Consider the following 12,337-nt stretch of genomic DNA (forward strand, 5'->3'; position numbering starts at 1 on the left):
CTTCAATGTTTCTCTTTTAAGACTATATAATGAACCTTATCATCTAGTCAGAAGTCTTCTATCTCTGTAAAAAAAAAAAAGGAATTCAATAGCCAACTTTCTGCTCATGTTATCTTAAACAGCAGTGGTCTCCAGGTCTTGGCTCCACCCCAGACTTTCTCTCCTGATTTGCTTTCTCATTGGGAAATCTCAGTCCTGCCAATAGATTCAACTTCCCCTTATTCCCTGATAACCACTAAATCTATCTTTCTAATTCAGATTGCTCCCCTAAAGTACAGGTCTATATGGTTAGCTCTGCTGTACATTTCTATTGTGTTGCTTTATAAACACTTTAATAATCAAAGCCCCAATTTCCTCATCCATCCTCTCATACCTATTCCTTTATTCTAGGTTCCAGTTTATCAGAATAATGATGCAGTCAACTGCCAGGTAACCAAAGACCTGAGAGAATCATCCTAGATGCACCTTTCACCCTGCCACACAACTATCAACTGTGTATTTTACCAAGCAAATCATATCTCTCCCTCTCCCTCCCTCTCCCTCCCTGGAAAATCTCAAGACATCTTCACCTTTATAACTTTAGTGTCTTGCAAAGTGTTTGACATAAAATATGGGCCCTATAATTAATCAGTATTTGTGTACTGATTATGTAAATAAATTTTAAATATAGAAGCAAAAGGCTGAGGTCTCTGACCCAGACTCCAATATTAGTGACTTGAACTGGGAAAATTCTTTCTTTCTTTGCCTGCTAGGTCAGTGAAGACATTAATTTCCCAGACACTGCTACCACAGCTGCAGTCAGAAAAGAGATGCTCCAGGCATTCCAAAGTAGAACACTGAGTTTCCCCATTACAAATGTAATTACATAGAAAGCTAAATTTCTAAAACAGCATTCACACAGTAATATTTTGGGCATGTTATATAATAAATTTTTATGTTTATGCCCAGAAGCTAACATTATTTCTGTGATGGTAAAAGAGTATGCTTTAAGTCACAACTAAACATCAAATCTCTGACCATCATATTCCACAAATCAAGAATTTTCTTCTAAATATACTTTATTTGGCTGTACTTACTGAATTCTCTTAGCATATCAAAATTGTATTTATAATATATTACTCTTAAGAGGAGTATAATCTACTCCAAAACAGTTCCTCCTTATTTAGACTTTATCAGACTATTATGGCATGCCAGGAGGGAACTGTGATGGTAGTCACCACCTGTTTGAACAACATAGGTACTGTCTACTTCCCTTCTAGTCATTTATAGATACAGTCAATTGATGTCTATGAAATACCAAATAAAGCATAATTAAAGTGACTTGTTTATGGAGATTCCAGAATCATTGTTTTTATCAGTTACTACGTTAATAAGTGTTCTTATTAGTATCAGTCAGGATTCTCCAGAGAAACCAAACGAATAGGATATATATAGAAAGAGATTTATTTTAAGGACTTGGCTCATGTAATTATAGGTCCTGACAAGTCCAAATTCATAGGGCAGGACAGCAAGCCAGAAACTCAGACAGGAGCTAATGTTGTGGTCTTGAGGCATAATTTCTTCCTTTTTGGGAAACCTCAGTTTTTGCTCCTGTGTGTGTTTGTGTGTGTGTGTGCTGACTCAGTGATCAGACTGAGTTTGTTTTGTTTTTGTTTTTTTAAGATTTATTCATTTTAGAGAGAGAGAAAGAGAGAGTAGGGGAGTGGCAGAGGGAGAGAACCCCCAAGCAGACTCCCTGCTGAGAGCAGAGCCCAATGTGGGGTTTGATACCACAACCCATGAGATCATGACCTGAGCCAAAACCAAGAGTCAGACAGCTAACCAGTTGAGCTACCCAGGTGTCCCACCCCCAACACACACACACAGTTTCTGCTCTTAAGGCCTTCAATTGATTTAATGAAGCCCACACACATCCTTGAGGGTAATTACCTTTACCTAAAGTTTGCAGATGTTAACCACATCTATAAAACACCTTTGCAAAAACACCTATGTGAGTATTGGATTAAATAACTGGGTTTTATAGCCTAGTCACATTGACACATAAAAATAACCACCACACTATCGCTAGGACATACATCTGGCAACTTTTCAGTATTTAGCATTTGGTTCTCAGGATTACTTATTTTGAAGTACTGAGGTACCATATCTCTTCTGTCTTAATTCTCTGTAGGTTAACCTGCCTTTTTCCCTAGAGAACTTCAGTTTTTAGTTGCTCAGACCTTGCAACCTCAGGGAAAAGGACTAAAGAACCTACACCAAGTTGTCAGAATGCTCAATAATGAGGAGGAGGGGGAAGAGAAAGAAGAGACAAAGATGAAGACAGAGATTAGGAAGATGACAAAAACAATGGCAGAAGAAGAACAAGGAGGAAGGGGAGAAGGGTTCTGAGGAACAGGAGGGAGAAGGAGGAGGAATTGGATCCTTTAAGAAAGAACAAAGGATTTCAAAACAAGTGATTATAGAAAATCTCTCACTCATTTATATACATATGAATTTAAAAAGTATAACACAGTGCTACAAAGAGCACAGGAGCTATTAAATTTGGACTCTGATCCAGATACCTCAGTCAATCAGAGGCCAAAACCAGAAAGCAGAAACTGTCTTCGTTCACTGTACCCTATTTATTTGATGATGGTGATGGGACTGTGTGCCTGTGTTTGTGTTTGAGTAGGAGGGTCCCCGAGTCACAAAAGTAAACAGATTTGGGGGTTCTTTAAAATCACCTCACATCTGATAGGATAGCTATTCAAAATAATAATAATAATAATAAAGTGTTGGTGAAGATGTGAAGAAAGGCAAACCCTCATGCACCACTGGTGGGAATGTAAATTGGTGCCGCTGTTGTGGAAAACAGCACTGAGGTTCCTTAAAATATTAAAAATTTCTTATGATCCAGCAATCCCACTCCTGGGTATATAGAATTGAAATCAGGATCTCGAAAGGATATCTGCAGTCCCATGTCCACTGCAACCTTATTCACAATAGCCAAGATATGGAAGCCACCTAAATGTCCACTGATGGATGAATGGAAAAAGGAAATGTACATAGGATGAAATATTATTCAGCCTTAAGAAGGAAAGAAACCCTGCCATATGCCACAAGGTGAATCTCAACCCGGAGGATGGTAACCTAAGTAGAATAAGCCAACTATAAAAGAATAAATACTGCATGATCCCCTATCTATTAGGTATCTAAAATTGTCAAACTTATAAAAACAGGGAGTACAATGGTGGTTACCAGGGATGAAGGGAAAGGGACCTGGAGAACTGTTCTCCAGTGGGGATGAAGTTTCAGTTATGCAAGCTGAGTAAGTTCTAGAGACCTGCTATAACATCAGTGCCTACAGCTAACACTACTGTAGGATACATTTAAAATATGTTGAGAGGGCACACCTCAGGTTAGGTGTTCTTACCACACACATGCATACACACACAAAAAACCCACATAGAAACAAAGCCAAACCATGTATTTTTAAATGTGCCAAAGCAGAAAGGATACATGCACTGAAAATATGAAAATGTTATTTGAATCAAAATAAGACTAGTTAAAAAAAAAATACTAGTTTCACCGTTTCATCTGGTTCCCATCTTTCATTCGAGATATATAAACTTGGACAAGCTACAGCCTCTGTGTTTCATTCAGGCTTTTCCACTGATAAATCTGAAGGAAGAACTGATCCATTACATTCATTCATTCAGCAAACATGTACTGAGTGGGCCAGTACAAGGAGTCACTGTATTAGGTGTCGCACAGTGAAGAAATATAAGATAATGGAGCTGTAATCAAGAAGCTTATAATCTAGTGGTGCAGACATGCACGTAAACAGCTAAACATTACACAAGGGAAAATGAAATAAGGGCTGCGAGTTGAGGTAGAAGCAAATTGCTGCCAGAGCACAAAGGAAATAGCACTTCAAATGGGAAAGGACAGACTTCAAGGAGGAGTTTTCACGGAGCCCTCAAGGAAAGTCATTGTCAACTACCAGAGACTGTGGGGTAGTTGACAGGCTTTGTGCGGCGGGAGTGAGAATATGCAGAGAGGGTGAAATTGCACAGCATGTTCTGGGAATAGTAAATACTCCAATGGGATAAGGATACCCAGTCAGGAGTAGCGCTGAGGCACCTCATCTCTCCAACGTGGTTAGATGTTCATTTTCCAGAGTGATCTATTCACACACCTGTACTTTCCCTGGAGCCTGATTACCCTGAAAGGCAAATAATTTTATTTTCTTCTAAAATGTTTTCCCACATAGAGTGAGACACTATCTTATAGTCAATATTCCCCATAAACACATGTTCACATGGAAACACAGAGAACTATCCACAAGGTACAAGGACAAACGGTGAAAACTGTCTCAGACTTCCCCTTTTGTCTGCCTCTAAGTCTCTCTCTTCACCTAAAAGTAAAGCAAGTCTGTGCAAGCCCTATGAAGCACACAACAGTAGGTCCACACTGCAAGGACAGCAAGCAGGTGGAAATGTGGAAAGGAGTATTCTAGAAAGAGACTTAAACTAAGAAATACAGATTTTAAGAAAAAAAACAAAAAAACAAAAAAAAACAGGAATCGAGGTCCCAGATACTGAAAAGACTGCTGTACTTCCCCACCTCTCTCGCTATCATATCCTGGTTTGGAAAGCAAGCCTGGTCTGTAGACAAGCTTTGGTTCAATCTTAGAGGAGCCCTCAGAGAATCTCTTTGCCCTCCCCCTACTCCATTGTAGGGAACAGCCGTTGTTTTCCCTCTCACAATCAATTTTCACCTTGTTCTAGGAACAGCCCACAGATTTCCTTTTGGACAGCTACCTCTCACAGCTTGGAAATATCTGAGAAAACGAAATTGGTGCTTGACTAGTGACTAAAAAGAAGGCATGTAGGAACTGCTTTAAGGCATGATGTGAGTTTAAGGGTCAGTATCCCAATGGAGGAACACATTGTTACACACTATTTTCCCCCTTGCATTAACTGATTGCTAATCTTGCTTTTATCCCTCAGAGTTTTATTGACTGTTATTAATAAGACAGTCTTTAAAAAAACAATTCTAAGTAGCTAAAAGAAGGATTTGCTCTCCAACAAGAAACAACGGCTTTCTCCTGCCTTCAGTATGCCTGTTGTTCAGGTTAAGATGGAGCCACATCCACCTCTAAGGACACCTCTCAGCCACTCCTCATGTCATCACTCCAAAGAGAATTTCACAAGCTACATTTTAAACATTATGGCTTTGACAGAGTGACTGCTGTATTTTGACAAAATTTCTTGTTAAAGTATTCACTATTCCACCACAGATAATGGCTTTTTTTTAAATGTGTACTTTCTTGTCTCTAATAATGGTTAAGAAAAAAAGAAATTAAGGAAGGAAAGAAGGAAGGAGGGAGGGAGGGAAGGAAGGAGGGAGGGAGTAAGGAAGGAAGGAGGAAGGGAGGGAGGGAAAAAGGGGAGGGAGGGAAGGAAGGAAGGGAGGGCGGCAGGGAGGGAGGGAGGGAAGGAAAGAAAAAGCTTTCTACTTAGGTATTCTCATCTCATTTTCCACATCTGTAAGATGAGAGAACAGACAAGATGATTTATAAAGTTCCTTTGGCTCTAATAACTCATGATTTAAAAACACACTAAGCATTTCAGTTGGCAGCACCCTCAGGTAGAGTGACCCTCACCCTGTGTTACCATTCAGATAGCAAAAGCTATCATTCAATATGGAGATGCACTGGCTCAAGACAGTTGACATTGTTGCACCAGGACTTGCAGATACAAAACTGAAGTCTGAGACCACAGTGCATTATAGAAATGAGTTTCTGTAAGGCAAAAGCACGAGGATTCATAGGCCTGGAGCTGGGAGGTAAGTTTTGGCTGGGAGGGGGCTGTTGTCTCCTCTATAAATGTTAAGCAGTCCTTATAAATCCCATTTAAGAAAAAGACAATCATAATGACATTTCCAAGGAATCCTATAAAAGACACAAAGCATAACCAGCCCCTTTGTCAATGTCTTCTATTATAAGATGAATGATTTAATGAAATTTGAAGTTGACAGTAATGGTCTCATAAAATGACATACTTTAGCTCAATAAAACAAAGGTGAAACAAAATAAAATCTAGAGTATATGCTTGGTACTTTAAAGATACATACTTGCAACCTATCACAGGAGTCAATTATCCTGACGTATATCAGTGCACGTAAAATGTGGGGCGCCTGGGTGGCTCAGTCGTTAAGCGTCTGCCTTCGGCTCAGGTCATGATCCCAGGGTCCTGGGATCGAGCCCCGCATCGGGCTCCCTGCTCCAGGGGAGGCCTGCTTCTCCCTCTCCCACTCCCCATACTTGTGTTCCCTCTCTCACTGTGTCTATCTCTGTCAAATAAATAAAATCTTTAAAAAAAAAATATGTACCCAATGAAAGGTTTCAACTTGAGTCATGTAGTGGGTACTAAATACGGGCGAGCCACCTGAGACAATACAGCAAGGACAGACTCTTCATGCCATTACTTACCTATATTTTCCAGGGTATGTAAAATGCAGAGTGGGTTTTCCTTCACATTGTACCTAGAATTCAACTACTTTTTCTCCACTTCTACAATAGATTACTAGCACCCTGTACAGAGCTACCATCTTCTCTTATACAATGACTGCAATAGCCTCCTTTTTGGACACCCTGCTTTCACCCTGGTCCTCTCCATCTATTTGTTATATAGAACCAGACCATGCTTTTAAAATGTCACTCCTCTACTCTTTCCCATCTGTCGGTTCTCATATCATTCAATAAAAGCCCAAGTGTTTACCATGACCTACAATGCTCTACAACATAGCAACAACATCATCTGGAAGTTTGTTAGAAATGTAAATTCTCAGGTCCCACCCCAGACCTATTGAAACATAAAAACTCTGGGAGTGGGGCCCAGAAATCTGTTTTAACAAGTTCTTCAGATGATGGGGACAAAGGCTAATGTTTGAGAACCACAAACTTATAGGACCATACATCCCACCCCCTCTCACTACCTCTTTGACCCATCTCCTATTTTTCCCTTTGCATACCATGTTCAGCTCCAACTACAATAGCCTTGAACTTGCCAAGCATGCCCCAAGCTCAGGTGCTTTGCACATTTTGCTACTTCTACACATAAAACTCTTTCCATGATATCTGTGAAGCTTGTTCCTTCACATCCTTTAGGTCTCTGTACAAATGTCATTTTATATAACAGCATTCCCTGACACTCTATATAAAATAGTAAGCCCTGATTCCAGAACTCCCTTTCCTCCTCACCTTCCCTTGTTTTTGTCCATTGCATGTATTATTCCCTGACATGTAACATTTATCTGTTAATAGTCTGTCTCATCCACCAGAATGTAAACTCCATGAGGATGGAATCTTTGTTATTTACAAATAACCAGTGTTGAGAACATTTCCTAATATGGAGCAGACACTTATATATTTATCGAATGTATAAATTCAGCTCCCAAGTCTGAGAAAGAAGACATAGAGACCCAGGACCAGACCAATGTGTGACTGTAACTTAAATATTTACCAAAGTCCCTTCTTTTTAAAAGTCAGCTTTCTCATATCAGAGATTCTTATAGCATTAACAATTAAACCTTTTAAACCTTATTAAGGGAAAATGCATTTTAACTAGCTACAACCATATCAGAGATACGTTTACCTAATTAAGTTAATTGCCATATATACACATAGAACATAGAATATGTAGCCTATAGCACACAGGCTTTTTTTGGGGGGGTATACAGGAAGGTGATGGAGGGTTGCAGAAAAAGCTGGAAGCTTATTGAATAGATCCTTCATTGGCAGCGAGCAAAAGGCACATTAAAGGAGAGTAGGGAGCTACTAAATAGCTGTAAAAATAATTCTGTCACAGGCATTACTGTAGACACCAGGAACCTGGGAGCTAGAGTTCATATGGTGGGTGCCAGAATCAGAATCACAAATGAGTGGAACAATAGACCAAACATAATAATTTGAAATTAAACCAAAGGTGCAAAAAAGAAGGGGATGTGGTGTAATGGTATCATAACGGAAAAGAAAATGAGGATTTTAGTTGACTGCAAGTGCAGTCGTGTTGTACAAGTACTAGAAAAGTTCTTGGGAACATCAGTTATTATTTGTAAAATGTAATAATTCAGAAGAGGGGAAAAATAATTGCCTCCTTTACTATGCAGGTAGAATTGGTTTGGCATGCTCTGACAGGTCACAGACCAAAGAGAATTGGTCAAGATAAAAATAAACAGAATATTGAGAGGGAACAAAGCTATGTCATGTGGGAACACCCAACTCACAGGAGTTAACGAAATCTGGGACATTTACCCACAAAAATAGAAATATGAAAAAAGGAGACATTAATGGTTGCCTGTAACTATATAAAGGATTGCCATACAGAAACGGAATTAAGTTTGTCCTGGGTAACAAGAGGAGAAACTAAGAAAAATTGGTGGAAATTCCAAGACGGTGGATTGACTCTGTATAAGAAAGACTTAATCAATAATCAGAGCTATCCCAAATTAGTAGAGGATGGCCCCAAGAGGTCTGCAGACAAATTCCAGTCATAATCCAGGTCACCATCCCTCTGCCCGGGTTATTGCCATGCCCTCCTTGGTCTCCTACCTCCAGCAGCTCCTTCTCCAACAGTCTGAGCAAACCATTCAAAATATACAACTGCTCTGATTCCCCCACCTAAAATCCTCCCAAACATCCATTGTCTTCAGGATAAAATCCAAACTCCTCCTCCACAATTCTACATTTCCAGCTTTCTTGTTTGCAGTCTTAATCTTGTTCTGGGCTTCAGCCCAAACAAATATTTTCTAGATCTTTGAACAGGACACGCCTCTCTCACCCCCAGACTTCTACCCTCACTTATGTCTCCACATACAATAGGATGATTTCTTGAAGCCTGGGCAAGTTCCTTTTGTCCACAGATTGAAACTTTGGTACCCAGCTCAGATCTCCTTCTCTGTCCAACCAAGCTAAAGTCACCCCCAAGCTCACATAAACTACACAAAAAACAAAATCGCACTGATCATTTTAAAATATAAACCAGACCACCTCACTCCCATGCTCAAATCTTCAATGGCTTCTACTCACATTTAAAACAAAATCCTCCTCACCATGGTCTGCCAAGCTTCCCCATCTGACCTCTGTTCATCTCCATCCTCACTTGCTACCTGTCAGCCCTGCCCTCTGCTCTAGCCATGCTGGTCTTCTTGCTGTTCTTCAGACACATGATGCAGCCTTCTGACCTCATGATCTTTTCACTTGCAGGCTCCTCTACCTGGGGCAAACATTTCCTAGTATTTGCATGAGTTGGTCTCTCGCTTCATTCGGAATTCTGCTCAGCCGTCTGCCTCGGGATGTCTTCCTCACCATCACCCTATCGAAAATAGACCTCCCCACTCTTTCCCTTTCTCTTTCATTACTTCATCTCAGAACTTATATCACTATGTGACTTCCTACCAGGCATTTTATTTGTCTTGTTTCTCTTCCTTAATAGAAATAAATGAAAGCTCCATGAGAAAATTTACTGTGTCTTACTCTCTGTATGCCTAGCTCTTAGACCAGTGCCAAGAAAATACTCAGCACTCGTTAAATTTTAACATAATGAAGAAATAAATCATCCTGTTTTTCTACATGGCATTCATCACTACCTGAAACTTACACCATTCATTTCCTCAGGTGCCTATTCACTGTGTCTCTACCTTCTAGATAGAATGTAAGTCCTGTGAGGTTATCTGTGGAGTCTTGCTAGAACAGTGCCGGGCAAGAAAGAACAAAGGGAAAGATTAATAAGTGAGTTCAGGTGACACATTTTTAGAAACATTCACTGACAGCCCTCATCCCTACCTAACCCAGATAAGGTACATGTTTCTTACACGTTCTCAACGCAATATCCTATGCTTCCTCTGTTAATGGCCCTTGTACTTCACAAGAATGCTTGTTTCATTGGCTGCATATCCTGCTGAACTATAGGCTCAGAGAGGTCAGGAATGTGGTCATTTTCTCCGCCAGTCATATCCTCAATACTCATCACCAATCTTTAGTACAAAAATTCATTTCATAAGTGTATTCGTGTTTGTGCAAAGAAGGGAGAGAGCTGGAGGGAAGGACAGATGAAGAGATAGAAGGAAGAATAAACTATCTTTTCTGGGATTTTAAAAGATTATTCAGTTTCTAATACTGGTTGAACAAGATGACCACTGAGGTCCTTGAGTTTTCCCCAAGGTAAGATCCCCAAGGTAAGCCACAATGGGATAAATGTCTAACTTGGGGCTCTAAATTAGATTCTAAGAAGCCAACTGGAGTCTCCAGATCCAAACACTCGTTTTGGTCAGACATTTGTGAAAGGGGCAGTGCTCACATTAATGTCAAAGACGTATCCATCACTTGCACAGTGTTCAAATAGTTGAAATATTTTTATTTGTAGGACCTGAGGAAAATTCTGTTTCTCTCCTTGAATCTGTATTTCTCTCCCTTGTTCCTACAGCATGCTATCTTTATATACATGTTTACACTTGAAAGTCATTCATTATCACCTTATCACTTTATGTCTGCCACAAATGTAGAAATTTATTTTTAATTTCTTTTAAACACAAGGCTATACATTTTCTGTGAATTAGGAATTCATTAAAATTATTGGTATAAACTTGATAAAAAAATCTACATCTATTAGCATATATAAACTTAAAAGATAAACACAAACATAAAAGTGTTAATATATAAGGTAAAAATTATAAATACAAAGAGTAAAACTTTATTGAGGCTATGTCTTCATGAGAAGGGGAAATTTATAGTGCCTTAATTAGAAGAACAATTGAACTGTCCCTCTGCTGCTATCCCGAAGGCTTTGAAGTCCCAAGGTCATGACCCAGAGTGAGACTCCTGATGGGAAAAGTAGGCTTTTCTTTTGTAACACAGGTAAAGACGTTTTGAGGATGGAGAGGAAGCAAAGAGAATGTCTACCGCAGATAACTGCTCAAGTAAGTCAGTTTTAGAAAATATCATGTATGAAGGCAATTATCTAGAAAATAGTTTTCCTTAAAATGACCCAACAGCATAACACTTGGGAAGTCCTTTGTACCTGGTCTGAGGATCAGTGGTGGGCACGACCCTGTGGGAAAACCCTGATGTTCTCCTCTCCTAAGCATGTCTCTCTCACTCTCCTCACTGCAATTCAGAGCCCCACTTCTGAATTCCAGACCATTTCCAGTCCCTTGCGTGGCAGTCCCACAGGCACACCTATCTGTTAATTAATACTCCACATGTGCCACAATAGAACTAACCCTGTCCACTCCCAAACTACCCTTTCTTATATTTTCTATTTCCCATAAAGATATCCACCAGAAACTTTTGAAAATTACGAGAAATACTATTCCAGAGTCTAGAGATATGAAGAGATTTAAGTGCTCTGAACTAATATTTTGCCACCCTCTATAAAGACTCACCCGAGGGAAGTGTATTGGACAATAACTACTAATATGTGAATATCCCCACAAACGCTGCTAAAGATGTGCATTATACAGGACTCCTTCCATTTCAAAAGGCAGGAAATCAACTTAAATGAGCTGAAGGGGAAAAAAGATGGGATTTCTTAGTTCACATAACTGAAAAACTCCATGGTTTATCAGCCTCAAACACAGGTGGACCAAGAGGTGCATGCTGCTGGTTTTTCTCCCCATTTTCCAGTTCTGCTCTCCTCTTTAGCCAAATTCATTGCATCCAACTAGGGAAATGGAGGGAATAGATGCTGGCAATTCTACACTGCGATCCTCATAGCGTGTGATACACAAAGGAAGAAAGAGTCCATACACCCAATCTTCTGGGGGGTGGGGAGGCTCTGACTGACCCAGCTTTGGCCATGTGCATGTCCCTGAACTAATCATTTTGGCCAGTGGAACGAGGGAGTCTGGTGGTAAGTCCTGGAGGGGAGGGGCTGAGGTAGGGCAACTTCGTTGTTGTGACTTGGGGCAACTTCACGAAAAGAGAAAGGCAGTGTTGGGTTTGTGTGAAGAAAATGGATGAGAGATAAAGGAAGCATTTAAAGTATTGCTTTAGATTCTATAATGACTTTCATGTGGTTTGAGCAAACAGGGAAAGAGAGAGCTATTCAAAATTACTGTTGGGTTTCTAAATTATTCCTTTGACCACTTCAATAGGACTAGATCCATTATTATATATATTCTATTTGTGTTTGCATATCTATCTCCCCCACTAGATTGAAGTCTCTTTGAACGTGGTAGTTGTATCTTACACTTATTTCCATAGTGCTTTGCACAGAGAAAGGACTCAGAAGTGTATTTGATGAATGAATGACAAGTTCATGATATATGATTTTTCCACTCTCAAGGCACTCCA

Source organism: Phoca vitulina, unplaced genomic scaffold (assembly GCF_004348235.1).
Source record: "Phoca vitulina isolate PV1807 unplaced genomic scaffold, GSC_HSeal_1.0 scaffold4, whole genome shotgun sequence".
Taxonomy (NCBI): Eukaryota; Metazoa; Chordata; class Mammalia; order Carnivora; family Phocidae; genus Phoca; species Phoca vitulina.